This window comes from Mastomys coucha, unplaced genomic scaffold, assembly GCF_008632895.1.
Source record: "Mastomys coucha isolate ucsf_1 unplaced genomic scaffold, UCSF_Mcou_1 pScaffold6, whole genome shotgun sequence".
In the NCBI taxonomy this organism is placed as follows: domain Eukaryota; kingdom Metazoa; phylum Chordata; class Mammalia; order Rodentia; family Muridae; genus Mastomys; species Mastomys coucha.
Genome location: NW_022196912.1, coordinates 92,768,002 through 92,782,459, shown reverse-complemented (window position 1 = coordinate 92,782,459; position 14,458 = coordinate 92,768,002). Strand labels below are relative to the sequence as shown.

The following is a 14,458-nucleotide window of genomic DNA, read 5'->3' as shown; positions in this document are numbered from 1 at the left end:
GAGAGAGAGGCCTATTTCTTCAGAGATGGTTTCTGCTTTCAGTGCTGGGCCGCTTTAACTAACTGCTCACTAATATTAGTCCTTTTGTTTTGGGTGTACATACAAACATGTAAAATCAAATTGCAAACTTCCATGGGATTCAGGCCTTAGCCACAAACCTTCATCCACCTTGTTTGTGCAGTTTCCCCTGGTCCATCCCTTTGCTGAGGGTTGTGCATGTAGAGACACCTGTCATTCTATCTCCTTACTCTGTAGGGACCTAGTGCCTGCACACATCTACCCCAGCATGGCCATGAAAACCCAAGTCTCTAGAAAGGAGAGCAGCTGCAGCCTGAGGCCGTGTCATTTTCAAAGCCCTTCTGTACTGTCTCAGGTTTATGAGATTTTTAAGAACATTTTATTCCATCTTTAAAGGTTATTTCTTGTTTGGTTTGGAAAGGAAGGAGATTGCTAGAAACAAGAAGTCCAAGTAAATTTCCTCTCCTAACCATTTTCTAGCTTCTGACCTTTCCTCTGCTCGGTATTTCTCTCCTTGCCTGTGACTCACCTCCATAACAGCAAACCTAGCAGGCAGTGGGGAGTCTTATCGAAAGAAAATACTGTGATTGTCTGTCTCCTATCACTTAAGCTTCTGTTTTTATATATGCTTCATATGTATGTTGTACATATGAAGGACATGTTTATAATGTGTCTAAATTATTAATACAGATAACATGCATACACATACATATATACATGCATGCACATATACATGGAGTTATTTAGTAATCAAAAGTTTCAGGACTCCACCGCCTTGCAAAGCCATTGGAAGCACGTTGCTTGTGCTCTTGTGATTTTTTTTTTCAACAGTTGGAAAGAGAATATCCAGAACATATTAAACTCTATTTCTTCCAATGAAAACCAAAGGTCTGGCAAGGTTGTGAAAGCAGGTTCTGCACCCAGGGTGAAGGTGGGCAAGTAATGCTCTTGCCAGGCCAGAGGTTGGCAGGCTGGCTGACCCTCCCTCATACATACTCTTTCTCTAAGACTCATTTCGCTTCTCCACTGCAGCCCGCACTTCTTCATCTCAGCATTTCTCTCTACCGTGTTATATGCTTCTTTATACTTTTCCATTCACCCTATTGACACCTCGAAAGCAGAGTTCCTCCGTTTAAGGAAAAACAATGCAGCTGCTGTGAAAAAACATCAGAATCTGCAAAAACAACTGACAACTCACGGCCCCCTCTGATCAACAGGAGCTTCCCTGGGCTATCTGACCTCTGGGGAGCTTGCCTGAGTTTCTAGTCAGCTCTGTCTGTTGTCATTGTCCTCTCTGGGTCTGTCCAGATTATGTGTTTAACCTTCTGAGAACACACTTCATTCTGATGAAATTCATGCTGAACCCAAAGGCCAGAGATCAAGAGAACCAGCCCTCTGAGGTTGGAGAGATGCTCAGTGGTTAAGAGAACTTACTGTTCTTGCAGAAGACCTGAGTTCAGTTCCCAGAACTCACATGGAAGTGCACATCCCCTTTAAGTCCAGTTTCAGGGAATCTGATGCCCTCTGACCTCTGTGGGTATTTGCATAACATGCAGTGCAAATAGACTCATGTAGGCATACATGCATGTACATAAATAAAAAAAATAAAAATAGAAGGAAAGCCAACTGACTTCATGAACACACAAGAAGTCTGCAAATAGAATTCAGAGCTTTCTTCCCCATTTTGAAACAGAACTCCAGCTTGGTTGTTTTTTTTTTCTTTATTAGAACCAGAGGACCCTCACTTCTAACACTGAAATGTAGGACCTCAAATGGAAATTAGAAAAATGTTCAGTCTATAGCTGTTTTCTATTTGTGATCTTAGAAGATAGTAAATAGAAGTCCCAGAATGAAGTGCGTGTGTGTGTGTGTGTGTGTGTGTGTGTGTGTGTGTGTGTGTGTGTGTATGTGTGTACACATTGGTATAATCCTGGTGATAGAAAGATCAAACCATAAAAACCTGACAAGTTTTTATGTACGGAACTGTGAAGCTCCAGTTTGCTAGTTCTAAGAACACATGATACCCACAAACAAGACATTTTTTTTTTTTTTTTTTGCTACAAGGCTTTGTACACTGCTGCTCCTATCACACAAAAGCATGAATTGTCCCTGTCATACCTGAGTCATTCCTAAAGACATGCAAAGCTGCAGCCAGAGTCATTTGTCCTCCAAATCTTTCAGAACCCTGAGCCCACTAGCGCAGACAGACATAGACTCTGATCATACTGTGCCAATGGGCATGATTACCTCCTGTTCAGTCAAGTGAGACATGCTGAGTCTCCAAACAGGCTGTGTTTTCTGAGGTAACAGCCCTCCCTGTCTATATTTTCTCCTTGAGGGAGACATTTTTTAAAAGCCTATTTCACACAATCAATTTTAGTGGGCCCTTTAAACTGGGAGGAGATCTGGAGGTAGCTCAGTTTGTTTTAACAATAACTTTGGCTTATTGAAGCGAGCATTTGAGTATCATGTCCCCATATGGCAGTCATTATAGACAGAAAACTTGAAATGCTTAGTGCTCTGACATAGGTAGTAAAAAGAATTGAGGACATTTTTATAGGACCTAAAGATTGTGCCAATAAAAGGAGAAAAAAAATCAATTTGTGCATGATAGGCAAGAAGAAGAAACCTGTGAGGAGCTAAAAGCCCCTCGCTTGGCAGTATGCAAGGTAGAGAAAAACTATCTTGAACACTTAGTTAACTGTTTACTGAGCAGTTATTAGTTCCTAAATGCGGTGACTTCTGATGATCTAGTGACTAACAGAATATCACCCCCGCTTGTAGGAATATCAGCCCAGACCTTGGAGTGGGAACAAGGCCGTCGGGTGTACTAAGTAAGAGGAGGGATTTGGAGGACATGGGAAGGCCTCTCCCTGGCCTGCCAGGACAAGACTTGGATATTTTTGTTTCAAGCTGGGGTTGGAGATGGGAAAGATTCAAGAAGAAAGAAAATAAGGTCTCTTTGAGAAACTTCCAAGAAGTTCTTTACATTTCTACTACCTCAAAGAAGGAACCATCAGGAGGGAACGCTGAAGAAACAAGCTAGAGAAAAGATAACAAATAGCCTTCCATGATGCCAGCCGACAGAAAACCAAGCAGGAGACAAAAGCAATCAATCGTATTTCCATTTGGAAAGACAGTGTCCTGGTTTTTGTTGTTGTTGTTGTTTTGTTTTGTTTTTTTGTCAGCTTGACCCAAGAAAGAGTTATTTGGGGCAAAGGAAGCTTAAAAGAGGAAGTTTCTTCATACGACTGGTCTGTAGGCAAATGCTTGGGGGTATTATCTTGACTAATGACTGATGTGGGAAAGACCAGCTCACAAATATGTAGGGGTGAGGGGGGATCACCTCTAGGCAGGTGTTTCTGGATGGTATAAGAAGGTAGGCTGAGCTAGCCATGAGAAGCAAGGCATAAACAGCAAAGCCTCTGCTTCAGTCCCTGCCTCTTACCCTGAATTCCTACTCTGGCTTCTCTCAGTGATGGACGTAGATGTGGAACTGTGGGTTCAAATGAATCCTTTCTTCCCCAGATTGCTTTTGGCCATAGTCTATTATCACAGCAGTGAGAACCTAACTAAGACAAATGGCATTGGCTGTAATATGGGAAATGCAATATGGGTGGAGGCAGCAGAGGTGTGGACCGGAAACAAGTTGGGAGCCTGGAGACATAATGGTCAAGGGAATGATTGCAGTAGCCAGGACTCAATCAACTGGCATGGGATAGAGAGATGTAAACAGACTGAAGATAGTTTAGGAAGCAAATATTGACAAGACATGGAAATAGGTTGAAATAGAAAAGGAGGCAAGAGAGAAACTAAGAGGACCCTGGCTTCAGCCATTGGAAGGAGATGGGACCGTTCACTGAGAAGGTGAATCAAGAAGGCAGACCATCCAAAAGAGGCAAATGATGAGTTAGATTTTAGACTTCTCCTTTTTGTTTATGGCATATCCAATAGACTCCATAAGAGGCTTTGGCAATGAGTAGATTGTCAAAATGTTAAAACCTGCAAAGATAGTATGCATAAAGGACAAGAAAAAAAAACTCAAGGTTTTATTCCCCATATTCAACAACTCAGAAACCATGATTAGCCCAGAATGAGCAGTTCCAGTGTTGTGTTGAAGGGAAGACAAAGTTGTCTTCAGTCTCAGAGTTGATGGGTGGTAAAATGTAGCATTTGTGGGTAGGAAAATCTTTCTCACGGAGGGAGTAAGACAGGGTGCTAAAAGGAAAAAGACAGGGTAGAAGGCAATTATTTAGGGACCTAGAGCTAAAGGAAAGTAGAGCTGATTTAAATGCTGATGAGAATCAGGTAATAGGGAAGACGTGAACTCGTGTGTGTGTGTGTGTGTGTGTGTGTGTGTGTGTGTGTGTGTGCAGTGAGGTGCTTGCCTGAGTGGGGAACTAGTTAACAAGTACAAAACACCAAGGGCCTGCCTGCACAAGTAAATGCAGATGAACATTCAGTGCGATGGCACTGCTATGCCATTGATTCCGGAATCAATCAGAGTTCAGTTGTGTGGCTTTCCTGATTTTGGCTAGACTTAACTTGTCCAAGACTGGTCACCTTAAATAGCAGCCAGTGGGAATTTCCACAAAGAAAATGAGATTTCTTTGGGAATGGTAGAGTTTTGTAATGGCAATGTGTATGCTATAGGCAATGGTAAGTATAGTTAAGGAGGTAATGAGAGCCGGCCCATGGTGATGTATGCCTTTAATCCCAGCACTTGGGAGGCAGAGGCAGGCGGATTTCTGAGTTCAAGGCCAGCCTGGTCTACAGAGTGAGTTCTAGGACAGTCAGGGCTACACAGAGAAACCCTGTCTCGAAAAACCAAAAAAAAAAAACCAAACAAACAAACAAACAAAAAGGAGGTAATGAGGAGGTAATAAAGGCACAAGTAAGAATTATGTAAAATTATGTAGGATGGCATTGGTCGACGGCAGTTTAAGACAGGACTTCACAGAAGCATGTCTGTGTTAGGTACAGCCTTTGTATGGGGTTGGGGTGCTAGCAGAGTGTTTCTTACTGTTTTCAGAGTCTGTTCTTTGTAACCTCTAAGCATTGTTTATTGGTTAGGGCCAACAAAGGTAATTCCATTTCTATTCTGACACCTTTGAGAGGCTCCCCAACAGTAAGCTGAAGTGGGTATATCACATCGGCTTCACAGCACTTCAGCCGGAGACCAGTGGGCTTGCCTGGAATGGACCTTCTTCTGAGGGTTGCTGAGTTGCCGGAGAGCAAGCTCCAATGTTCTAATGACATAGCCTAGTACAGTTTCCTCTCTTGTTATGACTGCTAATCTCTCATGGGCTGAAGCATGTCATGTGACTGAGCCCAGTGTCTGGTCACCATACTGCATAATTAATGTCAGAGAGTACAAGTTCAGGGCAAGAAAAATGATTTTTTAAAAACTTTTTATTGATTCTTTGTGAGTTTCACATCATGCACCACAATCCCACTCAACTCTCTGTCCCTTCGTACCCATTCTCCAATGCTCAAACTGCACAGAGCCATGGCTTCTACTGCAGTGGGCCACATGTCAGGCAGGGGTCTGGCTTCCTTTGCTCACTCCACCTCAAGGTGTGGGGGCTGACAGACCTTTCTGGGTGTCCTCTCCTGCCTATGGCATTTTTTTTTTTAAACAAAAATAAGAGAAATAAAGTTTTGACGTTTTGTCAAACATAGGAAACAAAAACATTTGGTAAGAATCAGAGGCAAAAGACAAACTGAGGCCTGGGGTGCTGCCTCTGCTCTGTTCAAGCTGGGGTGCTGCCTCTGCTCTGTTCAAACTGGGGTGCTGCCTCTGCTCTGTTCAAGCTGGGGTGCTGCCTCTGCTCTGTTCAAGCTGGGCGCCGTGGCGTTATTTACACCTGGAGGTGTGCGGTTAATAAGCAAAGCAGTGACGTTGAGAACACTTTGCGGTGGGGCCAGCACTGCTGTATAAAATGTAATGATGGAAAAGCCAACTTTGACATTTTGATAGAAAGGGAGAAGGGCCTCAGCCCTCTCCTCAGAAGACAATATGCTCCAGAGCAAAAGGAAAAATTCTCCCTTGATGTGACTAAGAGGGCTGACCTGCTAAAGAGTTTAATCTAGAGTTAGTGTGTGTTTGTGTGTGTGCGTGCATGTGTGTTTGTCTGGGGGAAGTAAGAATGTTGATACCAATGAACCGTGGGTTTCATTCTTATAACACCTGGAAAGGCATAGCATGAGTTCCTGTATCAGAGAAGTGGGGATCCCCAGGCTCAACCAAAGGGGCTGAGAAGTGATTCTGTGGCAGCGTGTGCTCTCTCGCTGTTTCCAACATCCCTAAAATGATCATCACCCATCTCTGGACTCCTCTGTGTTGTCAGTCAGAATTGTTCTGTTCTTACTTCCCTCTGCTTCAGGAAGAGGATGACGGTAGATCACTGTAAGTTCAGAAATCCTGTGACGAATGCCCCAACAAAGACGCTGGGTTCCATCGATGTCTAATTTCAACTAAGTTGTACGAGAGCTGGATGACAAGTCAGACAAAGGGGAAAAGCTGAAAATGAAGATGATTACTCAAAGTACATATTTACATCTACGACGGCCATCTATTACTGCTATGTATGACGTGCTCAATGTCATATTTACATGAGCAACAAGGTAGCATGACCAGGAAGTTGTTCAGCCAGATCTTAAGAATTCACATGCAAGCTGCGTGTGGTGGTTCATCTAATCCCAGCACTCAGAGGCAGGAACGGGGGGTGGGGGGGTTCATTGGAGCAAGCCAGCCAGACCAGCTAAGTCAATGAGGTTTCGGTTCAAGTGAGAGACCTCATCTCAATATATAGGTTGAAGAATAATTAAGAATGACACCTCAGCGTCAACCTTAGGTCCACACATGCACACATGTGCACCCATACACATGTAAACACATATACACAGATACCATATATACAGAATAGATGAAAAATTCAAACAAAGACACACATGCCTTCATTTAATTCAGCAATATTTTAAGTCTTTGAGTAAAGATCTAGCATTTTTAAAAATGTCTCCCATCCAAAAAAAAAAAAAAAATACAGCTAAAAAAAAAAAATCCAAACCTTTAGAGTTAGTGTATGTATACATATGTTTGCATTGGCACATGCATATTAAGGAGAATGTGAGCATGCATGTCTTAAAAATAAAGTGTGTGCTTCGTCTATATACCCACAAGGACCTATGCATCCTCTCTGTTCTTTCTCATGTGGTAAAAGTGATTGAAATCAGATGTGGAAAATATTATGATTGCAAACTAAAATGTATTCTTTTGTCATCAAAGGTGACATATTAAAAGGTGCATATATGACACCGGGGATCGTTAGACAAAATGCAGAAAGTTAGAAGAAATATACTACATGAGATGGGAGGCTGGCCAGATTCTGCAGAACATACAGACTGACCACTGGTGGTATTGCTAGCTTCTGATTCAGCAAGAAGTGTAGCAAGAGCTGATTCTACGTCACCTGTGAAAGAGGTACCAAAGAAGACAAAGAGTGCCTAGAAAGTGACTTTTTATAAAACCAAGCCTTATCACCAGCGAAGCAAGTAGTTTGATCTGAAGGAAAATAAAGAATTTGAAATCAGGCTGTAGTTGTCCCATGTGTGAAATTCATTAACTTCATTTTTTTCCCTATAATAAGTTGCAGAAGTCAGAATTTCCTATGGTGAACTGTCAAACCCTAGTATATGCATGACTCACCTGGAGATCTTATTAAAATATACATTTAGTAGGGCTGGTTCATCCCTAGAGTCTATTTCTATACACTTCCAAGTGAGACTCAATGCGCCTGGTAAATGAACCACATCTTGAGGATTAAAGGCATAAAGAAATATACAGAAGTGGGGCTAAGGCAATAGCTTAGTTGGTAAGGGCACTGGCTGCTTTTACAGAGGACCAGGTTCAATTCCCAGCATCAACATGGAAGTTCACAGCTATCTGTAACTTCAGTTTTATGGGAGCCATTTTTCCCTCTAACCTCCTTGGCCATTGCATACATGGTTTATACATACAAACAAAACACCCATATACATAGAAATGAAGATAAATAAATCTAATACAGAGTATATATTATATACATATAGTTAGGGTGGGATCCACTTTGCAAGATCAAATCATCTAGAATCTGGTCAATAAGCTTTGATTATTAAGGATGGATCATGTAAATGATGTGTACCAGGGAAAGGTACATTGCCAATGTGTGGCAACCTCCTTAAGAAATGTCATATGTGAAGCTGGAGTTTGGCTCAAGGCCCTTGGCTCAGATCCCAAGCACTGAAAAATAAAGTTGTCATATGAGGATACAAAGTGGTTTTACTTTATATATATATTAAAATATTCTCTGACTTCTGCCCTTTCAGATAATAACAAATAGTTGTCATTAGAATTCCATCAGCAGAAAACAAGTGAGTATACATAACCTGCTCTCTAAGCTCAGAGTGGGGCCTGACCACTGATTGAGACAGTAACTATGCTGTGGAGAGATAGTGTGAAAACAGATATTCATCTTGACTCGCTGTTGAACTGACAGTGTTTCACCTGGAGAACTTCTGGAGCTTTCACTCCAAGAAACTTAGAAACTGAATTTTCTTTTATATGTCTTTTATTAATTTTTACACTATAGAATAATGGATTTTGTTGTGACATTTGTGTACGTGCACGTCATGGTGCTTAGCTCATGGTCATCCCCCTGTCACTATCTCTTGCCCTCTTTCCTCTCTCTTTCTTCTCTTTCTTTCCCATAAGTGGTATCCTTTCTACTTTATATATATTTATTTACTTTAGATTCTACATCTGAAAGAAACTATGTGATATTTGTCTTCTCTGAGTCTAGATTATTTTAATCAACATATTAATATCCAGCTCCATCCATTTTCCTAGAAAGAGAATTTTCTAACATAATGACCATTCACAAGATACATTTTGAACATATTTGCTAAAAATATAGAAAATATAACCACTTCTCTTTTATTCATTAAAAAAGTTAAACTGCTGTCTGAGAATATAGGAAATACTAGCTGACTCCCATAAAATCCTTTGATGGGATTTAATAATATAAAACATATGTTTTTTAAAAAAAAGATCAAATCATGGATACCAGGGTGGACAATTATGTATCTTGCAATGATCTATGGAAACAAGCCCGACTTTGAAGAAAATAATCAAGTTTAAGAAAATACATACATAATAAGTGACATTATTCTTCCTGGAAACATCAATAATGTACAAATGATTTTAGTAAGAATTAAAATTCCATCAATAATGAAATAATTACTAAAAAGCATTATCTTACCCATTTTAAGTTATATTTTGGGTATATTTTCATGTATATAAAGCCTAACAGTGGTATATTTAAATATCTTATATAAATAAATGCATATAACAAATTAAAGTGTTGTGGGTTTGTCTTTTGTTTTGTTGAGACAGGGTTTCTCTGTGCAGCCCTGGCTTTCCTGAAACTCTGGAGACCAGGCTGGCTTTGAACTCAGAAATCCAGCTACCTCTGCCTCCCAATTGCAAGGATCAAAGACATGATCCACCATGCCTGGCTAAGAGTTGTTTATTTTTTAATATGTCGTACAACCCAATAAGACCAGAGGTCTAATGTAAATTAACACATTTATAGACTATAAACTCTAAATGGTCATTTTCATTCATTCAATGAATACTCATAATACACAAATATAGTTTTAATGAGCACTGCTAACATGTATATTCTAAAATACATTTAACCTAATGGTGATTGGATTTTGTTAGCAATATACAAACACCATAACTTATCCAGGTCCTCGGAAAGAAAAGTCATCATTAAGCTGGATGAAGTATCTGTTCTGTGGTATGCCCTGGGCTTGAATGGTCCCTGGACAACATCTTTTCTTGAGTCTAGGAGGGTGAGATCCTGGTAGCCTCACCTCACTAAGGATTAGCACCTTTGGAAGTGGTGTGCTCAGAGAGCTGTGTTGCACCTAAGCTCAAACGCCCAGGCAGGTGCTTGGCAGTGTCACCACTGTTCTGTGCTGAGGGGCTCTAACCCTTTCTCTTGGAAAAGAGTTTCTGGGGAAATTCTTATCACGAAAACGGTTTTTATAAATTGCCTCTTGTCAAATCATTGCTATTGGCTCTGATAAGCTAAGTCCTATTGTACATAATCAGTGCTTTAAAGAACTCCCCGTGGGAAAACAGAACGGAGGCGTTTGACTACTGCTTAAAGAGAAGTCGAAATTACTTTCTTTGTTAGAGAGGAGCAGGCACAGAACCGTGCATGCTTTTGGGATAATGGAATGGGAAATTCCTTCTCTCTCTGAAATTGTGTTGTAGGGAAGGGAAGTAGAAGGGCAGGTTCCAGTGGAGAGGACGTCTAGGCAGTTGGGGAACTAAGTCATCAGCAGTCACTAAGGGAGGACAGGGTTCAAAGCCAAGAGCAGTTACTCCAGACTTCCATGAGTCTAGCCTGAAGGTCTGCCTCATCATGCCAGACCTGAACCCAGGGAACACAAGTGGAATCCATAATCCATAATCATAAGTGGGGATTATTTATAAGTAATAGTGATTAATAACAAATAAAAACAACTTTTTGGCTCATCTTTTCAAGTTGATACATTTGAGATGTATTACACAATTGATAATTATAAAGTTGGTTTCAGGGCTGGTGAGATGGCTCAGTGGGGAAGAGCACCGACTGCTCTTCAGAAGGTCATGAGTTCAAATCCCAGCAACCACATGGTGGCTCACAACCACCCATAATGAGATCTGATGCCCTCTTCTGGTGTGTCTGAAGACAGCTATAGTATACTTACATATAATAAATAAATAAATCTTTAAAAAAAAAATAAAGTTGGTTTCATAGATTCAGGCAAATAACTTTCTCCTCCCAGCTCCCCTGGCCCCGTTCTGGGGTTCGTCTCAGGGCCCTCTCATACATACTATTCAAATATTGCCCTAATGCAGCTAATCTCTAGCCCAAAAGACATAATTTGAATCTCAGAGAAGGGGCTTGTACCTTATACAACACAATCAGTTCAGCATCCCCCAGCACTAGGTGGTCATACTTAATAATTGCAGGAAAAAGATACTACAGGTTTTTTTTTTTTAATGAATCCATTGATTTATCTGTGTGTTCACTTTTGTCCAGTTTCATAAAGTGATAGGGATTTTAAAAATTCAAGTTTACTTAATTACTATTGAGCATCTACTTGGTAACAGGCACTACTAGAGGAAGGGTAGGAATGTGAATGAATTCACCAGTACTCTGGCTAATTTTTACTGTCAACTTGACCTAACTTTGAGTAACCTGGGATAAACGCTCATGTTTACTTACCTAGCCAAGGTCACTGGATACGGCCGTGGGGAATTAAATGAGGCCAGTTGGGTGAGTCACAGCAAAACTTAAGCTGTGGCAATTTTATTAAAAGCAATCAGACTTTTTTATATCCTTATCAGAAACAAAATATAATGGCAATTGCCAGGATCAATACAGTTGTAGTTGCCAGGTTACAATGAAGTTTGCAGGCTATACAGGGTACACAAGATTAATGTCTAAGACCAATTATCCTGTCAAGCATCCATGCTTCCTTGACTACTAAGGGAACATACAGAGAAACACAAAGTGACCTGAATTCGTCACTGCCTGAGGGTGTGCATTGGTCTCTCAGGAACTGGAAGACCTGTTTTGTTCCAGAAGCAACGATCTCTAACCTGAAAAACCTATGATGCTTGTCTCTAAAGGCAACTAGACTGCCTCAGCTTTATGGTACCTTGCAATGTGGGAAGAAGGAACCTCAACTGAAGAACCAGACTGGCCTTTAGCAGTGTCTGTAAATAATTGTCTTGACTGATGATTGATGTGGGAGCTATACCATCCCTAGGCAGGTAGCTCTGAGCTGTATTAGAAAGGTAGCTGAGCTTGAGGGCCAATAAGCAACGTCCTGCCTTGGCTTCCCTCAATGATGGACTGTGACCTGGAAGTGTAAGCTGAAACAAACCCTGCCCTCCCCAAGTCACTTTTGGTCATTGAGTTTATCACAACAGCAGAATACAACTAGAACGACAAGTTTCACAGTGCTCAGACTTCTGGGTGAGAAGCCAGGTAATAAAAGACTCACCTGGTATGTCTAAGCGCCACATGAAATAGGACAAGAAGGCGTGGAGTATCTGGAAGAAGCATTCAGGGATGTCTCTTTCAGAGGTTGGTGTTTGTACTAAAAGAGAGAACAGAATTCTGTTTCACCAAGAACTGAGAAAAGAACATTCCATATAGAGAGAACACCAAATACAAAATCCCTAAAGTGAGAGCAACCATTTATAGCAAGCTAAGGAGACATGGGTAGCAGATTAATTCAGAGGGTGAAGTGGGTGCTAGAATATGCAAGGTTTTTTTTTTTTACTTTATTTTAATATGAGAATTTGTTTTTAATAAATGATTAATTTAAACTTTATTCTAAGTGCAGTGGAAAACTGTGAATAATAAAAAACAAACAAACCAAGAAGCACAAAATTTTGCAGTTCTCTCCTAGCACTGAGGACTCTTTTTTTCATCTTTGTCATCTATGCTAACCTTAGAACTTGACCTCAGAACGTGGCAAGAGTGATGCTTTAATTCCAAAACCTCACCCTCAAGGGTCACTGAATGTTCTACCTTTACCTTTTTGGGGCAACATGTAAGAAATCTCAGAGTGGATTACTAAGTGGAAATCAGCTGTGTGGTCAAGTCCTGACCAATGGTCTGGCCAAGTACTGAACCCCTGAGTGTGTAAACTGGGGAACTGGGCTGAGTTAGACTGCATGGCATTCCTCAGGACCATGGCCACACACGTGTAGACACAAAGAAGACCGGTGGAGGAACTGCCAGCCACCACCTGTCGCAGTGACCTACAGAATTATAATGATTTTAAGACATTATATTTCAGGGTGCTTTGTTGCATAGCAGTAGGTTCCTGAAATAGAAACCACAGGAGAATTTTAATCCTAGAAGTGATATGATATAATTTACATTTTAAAAGATCACTTTGGCAGGCTGTACTCAGTGAAGCATTGAAAATACACTGGTGGCAAGAAATATCAGGATTTAACCAAAACACTTTTCTGAAGAGCTACGTGGTACAGGGGCTAGATAGAATGCTCTCTGTCAGCAGAGAGTTTTACCATAGGAGAACATGCAACCCCATAGTAAGTGGTGTCTCAATAGCAAAGATGAACTGATAGAGTTGGACTCTTCTGAGTAGACACAAGCTTCCTAAGACCTGGGAAAGCCTTGCTTCACTCACCCAAATTCCTGCTGTGGACCAAAGACTAGGCTGCAGCTAGCGCTCTAAAAGAGCATAGAGCAAGCATGAAGAAGGATGGGTCATTGGATTCTGACTCCAGCCATACAGAACAATTGTTACTGATCCTACCCGCCTGCCATATACATGTAACATTTAATACAGAATTGCTCAGATCTATATTCAAGAAGAACAAACTGAAGAGAGAAAATTCCAGAGCTTGGAATTTGGAAGACAATGTTGTCACAATGTCACTTTTCCTCCAACAGAACTCTGCATTCTATGAAATGCCTGTCAAAATCCCGCAAAACTGTTTTTATTTGTTTAGAAATTGATATGCTTCCAAAATGCACATGGAAATGCATTCAGGATAGAACAGTAATCTCCAAAGACAAAGTTGGAGAATTTTATATGTTTATATTCAGGATATAGTTATAACAGTGACCCAATTATGTGGGGTTTGGATAAGGCTAAGTAAATATATCTTTGGAACACAAAAAAGAGGCAGGGAATTGCACATACACAGGCAATTGTCTTTAACAAAGATGTCAAAACTAATCAATTGGGGGTGGGGGAAATGTCTTTAACAAGCAATGCTCCAATAGTGAACTTTAATAAAGGATAATGCATCCTGGCCTCGACTTCACATTATGTACCAAAAATACATTCCAAATGAGTCATAAACCTAAGCAGACAACCTCAGGCCACAAAGCTTCCAGGAGACAATGTTCTTGACCTGAAAAAAATATATATTTAGTCACAAAAGCCAATAACCATAAAAATTGATGTATATAAATGTATTCATATAAGATACCATTTATATACATATATATCCAAGGCACAGGTTTGGATAAAAAGGCCCAGGTTACTTAATAGAAACATAAAGAATGCCTGCAACTAACTCAACAATTTAAAACAAACACAGTTCTTAAAATGAGTGATGGTGGCTGCAAATAGATACTTCACAGAGGAAAATATCCCAAGACAAGATGAGAACTAGTCAATCTCCTTAGCTATCAGGATAACAATGAAAGCCCCAATAAGACTTTCATTCCCCATTAATCAGATTGGCTAAAAGCAAGAAGTCTGTGTAAATGACAGAACAACGCTTAAATGTTTGGTGTGGGTTTGCATGTTTGAACCAGTTCAGACATCTACCAGACAGTTCCCAAGA

The 14,458-nt window shown here is 40.6% G+C and overlaps 1 long non-coding RNA gene across 2 annotated transcripts; it reads right to left on the bottom strand.

Moving 5' to 3' along the window:
* Positions 1 to 5,412: 5,412 nt before the first annotated feature.
* On the bottom strand, positions 5,413 to 13,456 carry LOC116080326. Of its 2 annotated transcripts, none has more exons than XR_004114399.1 (3): positions 13,288 to 13,456; positions 12,127 to 12,222; positions 5,413 to 6,541 (listed from the first exon to the last, which is right to left on the bottom strand). It is a non-coding gene; the product is annotated as an uncharacterized LOC116080326 (long non-coding RNA). The 2 variants fall into 2 exon arrangements; XR_004114400.1 differs by having other exon boundaries at positions 5,413 to 6,511.
* Between the last annotated feature and the right edge of the window lie 1,002 nt (positions 13,457 to 14,458).